Below are 8308 nucleotides of genomic sequence, written 5' to 3'. Positions count from 1 at the left end.
TTAACTACGAATTTTCTGAGGAAGCTGTATAGCTTTTCTTTGTAGCCGTATGGCTGCGCTTGGGTGGATGCCTGCGAATAATTACTCCCTTATTAAATCTACTCGACCATGGGGGATTTCCCTCAATATTCGATCAACAAATTAATCATGACCAAAGCTTTCTGGAGCAGAGGTTTGCTCATACGAACAGGAAATAACATTATGCAGCATTACATATCAGGGAGCCAACAGTCACTGAGAAGTAGGAAAGCATAGTGGACATTATTTTTTTCTTTTTTTTTGTTGATTGGTAGTGTAGTCATGGAGGTAATTTATTTGAAAGTAGAAGAAAAAATGATGGTGTTCTTGGACGTTATAGGTAATGTGAATGGGTTATTACAAAGTGCCGGGATTATTAATCACATTCCTCGTGACAGCTAGTTGTGATTCGTCCCACATCTGCTGCTGTGGATGAAGGTGGCACTGACAAACACTCTCAAGGATAGGTTACACGCAGCATAAATTCCTGAGAAAGTAGCAGATTCAACAGATATCACCGTAGCTCAGTCGATAGAAGACCAGCAGCCAAATATGAAGGCAGTGAGTGTAGTTCCCACCGGTGACATGTGGTTGTTTTTCCTCTACTTAGAAATCAATTATATTCAATAATATATTATTACTTGACATTTATCAACACAAAAAAGAGTAGTATATATACCCTCTATGCTTTCATTTGTGTCAATGGTTCCCTTACAACTATAGCTGATAACAAAGGCCCTCATTTTTTCTACTTTTGTTTGCTGATTATGCAACAATGTCATAATGCATCAAAAGTTAGTTAAAAATTTATATAAATATTGCTGTCCATAGAAATAATATTTTTATTGCTTTGGGAAATTGATGAAGAGGGGAACCTTGAGCTACAAAGCAAGTGACGCCTTAATTAGCGAGGTCTTTTCCATAGTATTCCATGACACCCAAACCTTGAATTGTGGGATGGCACCAAGATGAGGCTGAGACGCAGACCTTGCACTGGAGGCATGGGCTCCAGTGCATCGGTTTTGCTGCCCTAAAAGCCCTGACTGCAGTAGGATTGTAAAGGCTGTCCAATTTGGATCTGAATCAAAGCAGTAATCTTGGCAGCAGTATTTTCGTCTGGGCGTACGAATATGACATCCAACTTATCAGAGGCATTTGCTTTGGGAGCAAATTAAAATTATGCCTATAATCTTTTGCGCTGCTTTGATGATTTACAGGAGTGGTGGCCATGATGAATTGCATCATGCATCCTTTCACAAACTTTCAGGAAACTCTCTAAGTTACACTGTGTGTGCTTAAAGGGGGTGCCATGCATTACTTGAAGTTTATCATTTATCTTAGATACCTGTTGCTCTAGCAGCATTGCCATTGGGCAAGCGCAAGACAATCTCCACAAATAGTAGCAGCTACTTGGGACCTTGGTAACGTAGTTTGAATCTCAAAGAGTTTGTTTTTGGATGAACGTGCTTCCAGTGTGCAAGATTAGCATGGCCTGGGTCCATATTCAGAGTTTGTGTCTTTATTGAAAGTGTCGCTAACTTGAAATATGGACCCTGAAGGGTGGGCAATAAAGAATTACGATCTTGGAGTAAGTGATTTTTGATGGAACGGTATTCCAGTACGGTAGATTTTGCAAGTATGCTGAAAGTGCACAAATTGCCCGTACCACTAAATTCTTCCAGGCTTTTCAGCAAAAAGATACTCTTGAATGTGGCTACACTCCTGGGGCAGCAGCAGTCTCAACTAGTGAGTGCGGCAACCATTGTTGTAGAATATTAACCAGCACCTCACGGCCAACGAAAAAGGATAGCTGAAATCAAGGAGGACAGGATACTGCACCTTGTACATGTGCGAAGTGAATAGTAAAATAAATGTACGTGAACAGCTTAATGATTGCAAATCAGCAGTTTGTTAATTTCAATTGGTGCCTTTTCCCTGGCTTCGACACATTCTGAAGGTATCCCTGACCGACAAACAAGTATGCTTCATCCCACTACCTCTTCATGGGAAGCGGCTCTGTCCAGCTCTGGATTAATTGTTTAATTAACAACAGCTGACTTGTGTAGGCCTGTAGGCTAGATACAGATGCTATCAAAGTCCTGCACTGGTGACCTCAGCCTTGAGGACAATCCAGCTATCACCCTTACTAGTTTTTCACTGCCACCACTTGGCCATTCCCAAATTTCTTCAGGTGTGCAAAATTTCTATGACAATTCCAGGTGACTTGAGACCCTGTCACAATTGAAAGTGGACTACCCTCGAGAAGGCACAGTGATTGCGAGAAGATGTCTACACATATTGTTATGAAAGGGTATGTGGAAAGTAGATTAGAGTATCTCCCATGCAGCTAACGCATGTGCAGTGAAAGACCATAAGGTACAGATCACAGCAGCATACAAGAGCACTCAACCAAATTCTTTCAGAAACTTCAGTTGTATTTAGAATGGATTTGAATTTTCCAGGACAATGGTTTTGGCAACAGACTGGATTCAGTCAACAGCATCACTGTAGTCACGATGGAGAAACAATATAAACACGTGCAATATACGTTGACACTGAAGCCCCTCTGACAATGCGGCAGAAGTTTAGCAGTGGCTTCAGCAGCATTTTTGAATGCATGCTGTTGCAAATCAAAAGCACTATGCAAGCATGCATAGTATATCACGCTGTAGGAACTATGCAGCTAAAAACAAATACGTAGGTAGAGGAAAACTTAACCAGTAAGGCTTTCATTACAAGTACACATTTCACTGCACATTATTGCATCCAGTACAAAATATTTCTCAAAAATTGCTCCCATAGGGCTATTTAATTTCTGTTTGCAAACAGGCACTCACTGATCTTAGCAATATCTTCTTGTTGCTGATCGAGAGACAAAAGTACCAACGCCTGTCAACAAATCAAATAAACCACAGACACAGCACAATAAACACGAAAAGGCAGCCACTGTCCAAGTCAAACAAGTTCAGTAGCATCACAGTTGACATGAGTGTCTTGACACCTGGCAATGAGATTGCTGAAAGGAGCAAAGTTCAAGAGTTCTCTACCCCCAAGGGCCCAGTGCAGGTGGCTTCAACTGTAGGCTGTGTGCCCTACGAGGCTTTTTTCTATTTGGCGGCGTCACACCAGCAGTGCTCTTTGAAGCTTGTGGATGATCGCTGCTGGAATGTACAGCGCAGTTGTCGTGCTTTACATTATCACTGCTGCTGCGCCTGAACAAGAGAGACTCTACAAAAGATGGCCGCCTCTTTACTTTAATCTTCTCGTTCTTTGTTGCAGAGCCTTGTGAGGCATTCATTTCGTTCTCCTTGCTAGCGTTGAGTAGTCGCTCCAGGGCATGCATGACAGAAGGTCTGCGTCTCAGCTTACTCCCTGGTGAGGTCTGTGTGCCGTGTGACACAAGTGATGGTGAAGAGAGCGTGCAACCTGCGTAGTTTTGTTGGCTTCTAGTGACGAGTGGTGACGCATTTCCAGCCTAAGCATTCTGATTAAATTGTGTAAGAACCCACGTTGGTTGATGCTCGAAAAGAGGCCCCGTGCTAAGCTTCGTTCTCGGGTCGGAGCAATGCCGGTGGAGTCACAAGTTCAGTGCCGGTGGAGTCACAAACCCACGGGGAGTTGCCAGCCAGAAGCTTGGAGGTAACGTTGGCGTCGGGGATGACAGGGGGTAGTCGCAGGTGGTATTGGTATCGCAAAAGGCTTTCCGTGTTGTACCTTGCAGGGTCGTTTCGAAAGCGTCACCTGTGCCTTTTTGATAACCCCGTGGTCTGGTGCAGTTTCGTTAGCCTTTTGTCGCTTCTGCGCCTGCATTTCTTGTGTAACGGCGGATCGCCGGCAATTGCTTCGCGGTAGGACCAATTACGACGCAATCTCCTCTTTATGGCAGCCGCGCTTACGACGCTGCAGTTTCTCGGCGATCCCAACTTACGCGGTGCCGTCGCAGAGCGTGCATCAACCAGCGGACTTCTCGCCGTGGACGTCTCGAGGGTCGCGACCCGGACTTGAACGCCGTCTGCAAGTTTCTTGCCTGCTACCAGCGGGAACACTGTCGTTGGACTGTTGCCACGCTTGGCCCATTGCCTGAAACTACTTGCAGGCGTAGCCAGCGTAGGTGTGAATGCTTGGGGTGTTGTCGAGAGCACCAAATCAGGCTGTGTGGTCGCTTCGTTCGAAACGCCGTTCTCGCGCATGAGGTTCGTCTCGAGCACGCGACACCGCAGGTCATACCGAGGCGATGCTTTCGTGACTTTCCTGCGCGGCCTGCCGAATCCCTCGTGGAGAAGCAGCATTACGGGCAGCTTCCAACTTAAATCGGTGCAGGTTGTTGCCTCCGTAAACTGCCGAGACGGCCGACATAGAAGCCCGGCAAACCGATGGAAGCTGACCGTTTGAAACATCTATAAAAGTTGGTTTGAACGATGAACGAGATCCGTGGGGGACGCGATGTCGTCTTCTCTTGTTTGCATGTTAAAACTTTTGAGTAGACGCAACGGTCTCACCCCTAGCACGATTGGAGAGTGGCCCTCAACGGTCGTCAGAACGCGGGAGAACTACGCGCCCCATTTGCGAACTTAGCGCTGAATGGTGGGGTGCCGTTCAAGGAACATCCAACCACCGCACAGCAAGTTCTACCACGTGGTCGCGTTGTTCAGCCGGTCAACCATAGCCCCGACGGATAAAAAAAACTAAACAAAAAAAGAAATGCGAGGAAAAAATAAATAAAAACAACTAATCGACCGGTTGCGGAATGCGCCTCCTCGTCTTTTCGTCGATCGCGTTCAACCGTGTTCCATCCTTCAGCATGTTCATTTGAGCAGCCCGTCTACGTAGGTACCGTGAGGCAGAAGACAGGCCATACAATGGGCCACATGGGTGATTTTGAACAATAATGTGCCACAGTGTACTGCCAGCAACAAATAATGGCGAATTGAAATTTCGACACACGACCTTTGTACAATATATATTCTAAATGACAGTCTTTGCGCCTTCGAACTTCGAAGTGGAATCTATTATTTGAACATTCTCATTTTGCCGTTTACAAAATGGAGTCAGCAGCGTTTGTATGCTGGTCCGCAGCGTTGCCAGATTGGAAAGTTGCCGCTACACCAGAACCTCGACGAAATTTCCCCAGATTTCCCCAGAATCCAAAATTGCTATAAGATGCTAAAAAAACACCAAGAAATAGCTGTCATAACTCATTTTATTAAAATAAAAGCATGTAATGCAGCATCTAATCCTCACTTTGGGCGTCATATATGTCTGAGCGGAACCCGTGTATCATACCATCGGTGATAACAAATTTCACGCAGCACATTATGGCCTTGGCACATCTGCCTGGATGCCAATGTTGAGCGAATCCTCACAAAGGCATCCAGAGTTTTCAGCGACTCTTGCTTCAGTACATGGTCGTCACGCATGTGACTTGACTGAAGACCCGCTCCAATGCTGCATTTGACCTGGGCATGAGAGACAGGCCAGTGCATACAATGCCAGTTCCTTGTAGGGCTTTTCGCCCATGACGTTTTCGTCCTTGAAAACTTCGATCCATAATGTTGCAGAGTCCTCTGGAAGTTTGCCGTCGAAGCCGGCCTCCTCACTCCAAAGATGCATAACAATTCACCTGTGCTGCACTTCAGTCACTTCAATACCGTCCAGGTTTTCTTCTCTTGAGATTGAGCGGCCGCTTGCGCATCCTAGTGTTAAACGCTTGGATCAGCAGCACCGCTGAGTGGTTTTCCCCAGATATCACCTGATTTTGTCTGGTGTAGTAGTTCGTGTACTTGGACACCAGGAGCTCCAACAATTCACCAGATTTCCGAAATCTGGTGGTGAATTTTACTATTGCGAAAATTATAACCAAAAAAAAATGCGGAACGCTTCACGATTTTGCGTGTCATCCTTGCGCAGGGGCCATGCTAATCTTCTCTGTATCGTTCCAATTTTAGTATATGTACTTCGGAAGTACAACATTGCTGCTAGCAAAACTTTATAAATGCTTCACGATTTTGCGTGTCATCCTTGCGCAGGGGCCATGCTAATCTTCTGTGTATCGTTCCAATTTTAGCATATGTACTTCGGAAGTACAACATTGCTGCTAGCAAAGCTGTATATATACTCCCGTTCTAACATTGAAAAACTGGCCCAGTTACACTTAAAACATTAGCTATAATTTTGAACCCAATACAAAATTTTGTCTAAAATAATAAAAACACGAATTTAAAAGAGGACTCGCATTGAGTTCTTAGCTGTAATCATGACTTTAAGAAATATAAAACGACAGAAACAATAAAAACTTGCTTAACTCAGAGAGGTTTCTGACTGCTACTGTTGAGGTACTCCCTGTAGCCTATTCTATTGAGATCCGGCAGGCAGATAGGGCTAAATTTAGGAGATTACAGACTGTAGTGCCACTTACGGCTAACAGACAAACTGCTCAACATTCGTTTTGGTAAAGTTTCGGCCGGGCCTCTGGTATAAGATTCTCCGTTAGATCTAGGCATTAGATATCCAATTTATAGCGTTACAGTAATCTTGTTGAGCCCATATAAATGCAATAGACAAAGCAGAATAACGCGTCTCACTAACGATAGTGTTTCGCACGAAACTGGTTGCAGTGTTCACATCAAAAAATAGATGGCGCTTACATATAAAAACTAGTGCCAGTAGTGCCTAGACGCAGGCACCGTCACCGCCATCACGGCAGACGAACAGCCACTATCGTCAACGTAGGATTTCTCAACCTCCATGGAGCGAGGAAGGCATCTAAATGGACGGAACTCTATGCGGCGCTGAACGACGAAAATGTCACCCTCTACGCTGTTGCAGAGACCCACCTACGTAACTCAGAAGAGCCTCCAATTCACCCCGGATGGCAATGGGCTGGTTGCAACCGCAACGGGGACTGTCGCAAGGGGGGAGGCGTGGATGTACTCTGGCGCAGCACCGTCTCATGGGTACCAATGACGGACTCTTGTGATGAACACTTGTGGGTGTCTGGCAACATCTTCGGCGTGCCGGTGCTTGTGGGCGTCGTATATCTCACAGTTGCACGTGGAAAACACGATGGAAATGACAGAGTTGTGCAGTGCATAATCGAAGATGTAAAGCGACGGGCTCCACAACATGAGGTGCTATTGATGGGGGACTTCAATGGACACATTCAGCCTACTGACGGATTCCAGGACCGGAACGGGGAGTTGCTGATGCGATATGCCCACGAGCTCTCACTCGAAATCGTCAACCTTCGGGCCGACTGCGTGGGTGAATTCACATGGTGCGCTCGCAGCAGCCGTTCCACTATAGACTATGCACTGGTGTTCTCAAAATTAGCGGCCCATATCACAAAGGTGCATATAGATGAGGATGGACGCTTCAGCTTGGGGAGCGACCACAACCGCCTCCTATTGTCGTTCTCGTCTTCCACATGGCGCCAACGAAATGCGAAGAGACACGAGCAAGCCCGCCGATACCTACCTACTAGATCCTACGAAGCTGTGGCGATGCAGTTCGAGCGGAGTAACGTGCGGATGCAGGCAACGACCTATGACGCATACGTCGATGAGCTCAGATGCATCATGCGCCAACACGAGGTGCGCTCCAGCGCAAGGGGCAACACACAGCGGAAGCCTTGGTGGGATCAGGAAGTGGGGTAAGCCCTAGAAGCAAGGAGAGAAGCAAACCGTGTACACCGTAGAGCTATCAAGCTATCTCCTGCTGAAGACTGTCGCCCAGCATGGGAAGAGTACCTCCGGTGCAAGCACCACGTGCAAGAGGTGGTACAAAGGAAGATAGCCCTCTGCAACATCGGCAATTGCAGGAGATTGTGACTGCCGGTCGCGACGGAGGCCGGCGGTTTTGGTCGTATGTGCGGACACTGGATCGCAAACCACCCAAGCAAAACCTAAGGGATGAAGCGACGGGACTACCGATCACTGACCTCCCCCGCCATCTGACGCGACATATGCAAAGAGTGTATGACCAACCACACTGCGAACCGTGTGGAAATGACGCAGAAAGCCGCCCTGAACTGAACAGTTCCGAAACAGATATTTCATGGCAGGTGACGCCGCGAGCATTAGAGCAGGCCATTGCACACATCGGGGCACAAACCGCACGAGGCCTTGACGGCATTCCAGCAGGCTTGGTCAAATGTCTAGACACGCAGGCACGAGAACAACTGGCCGCAATATACACAGGCATCATATCGGGTGACCCTGTGCCCAGTGATTGGTCTAAGGGGAGCGTGTGCCTTGTCCCTAAGAGAGGAGGTGACCGAGGCCTTCTCCGGGAC

At 46.8% G+C, this 8308-nt stretch overlaps 2 non-coding genes across 2 annotated transcripts; both read right to left on the bottom strand.

Annotated features, from left to right (window-relative positions):
* Positions 1 to 5880: 5880 nt before the first annotated feature.
* LOC146184672 (U6 spliceosomal RNA) lies at positions 5881 to 5983 on the bottom strand. Its single transcript, XR_014708986.1, has one exon. It is a non-coding gene; the product is annotated as a U6 spliceosomal RNA (small nuclear RNA).
* A 16-nt stretch (positions 5984 to 5999) lies between these two features.
* LOC146184671 (U6 spliceosomal RNA) lies at positions 6000 to 6102 on the bottom strand. Its single transcript, XR_014708987.1, has one exon. It is a non-coding gene; the product is annotated as a U6 spliceosomal RNA (small nuclear RNA).
* Positions 6103 to 8308: the final 2206 nt, after the last annotated feature.

Source organism: Amblyomma maculatum, chromosome 7 (assembly GCF_055883805.1).
Source record: "Amblyomma maculatum isolate TAMU_Amacu chromosome 7, ASM5588380v1, whole genome shotgun sequence".
NCBI lineage: Eukaryota > Metazoa > Arthropoda > Arachnida > Ixodida > Ixodidae > Amblyomma > Amblyomma maculatum.
The sequence above is the reverse complement of the archived record's forward strand: the minus strand, read 5'-3'. Positions and strand labels throughout refer to the sequence as shown.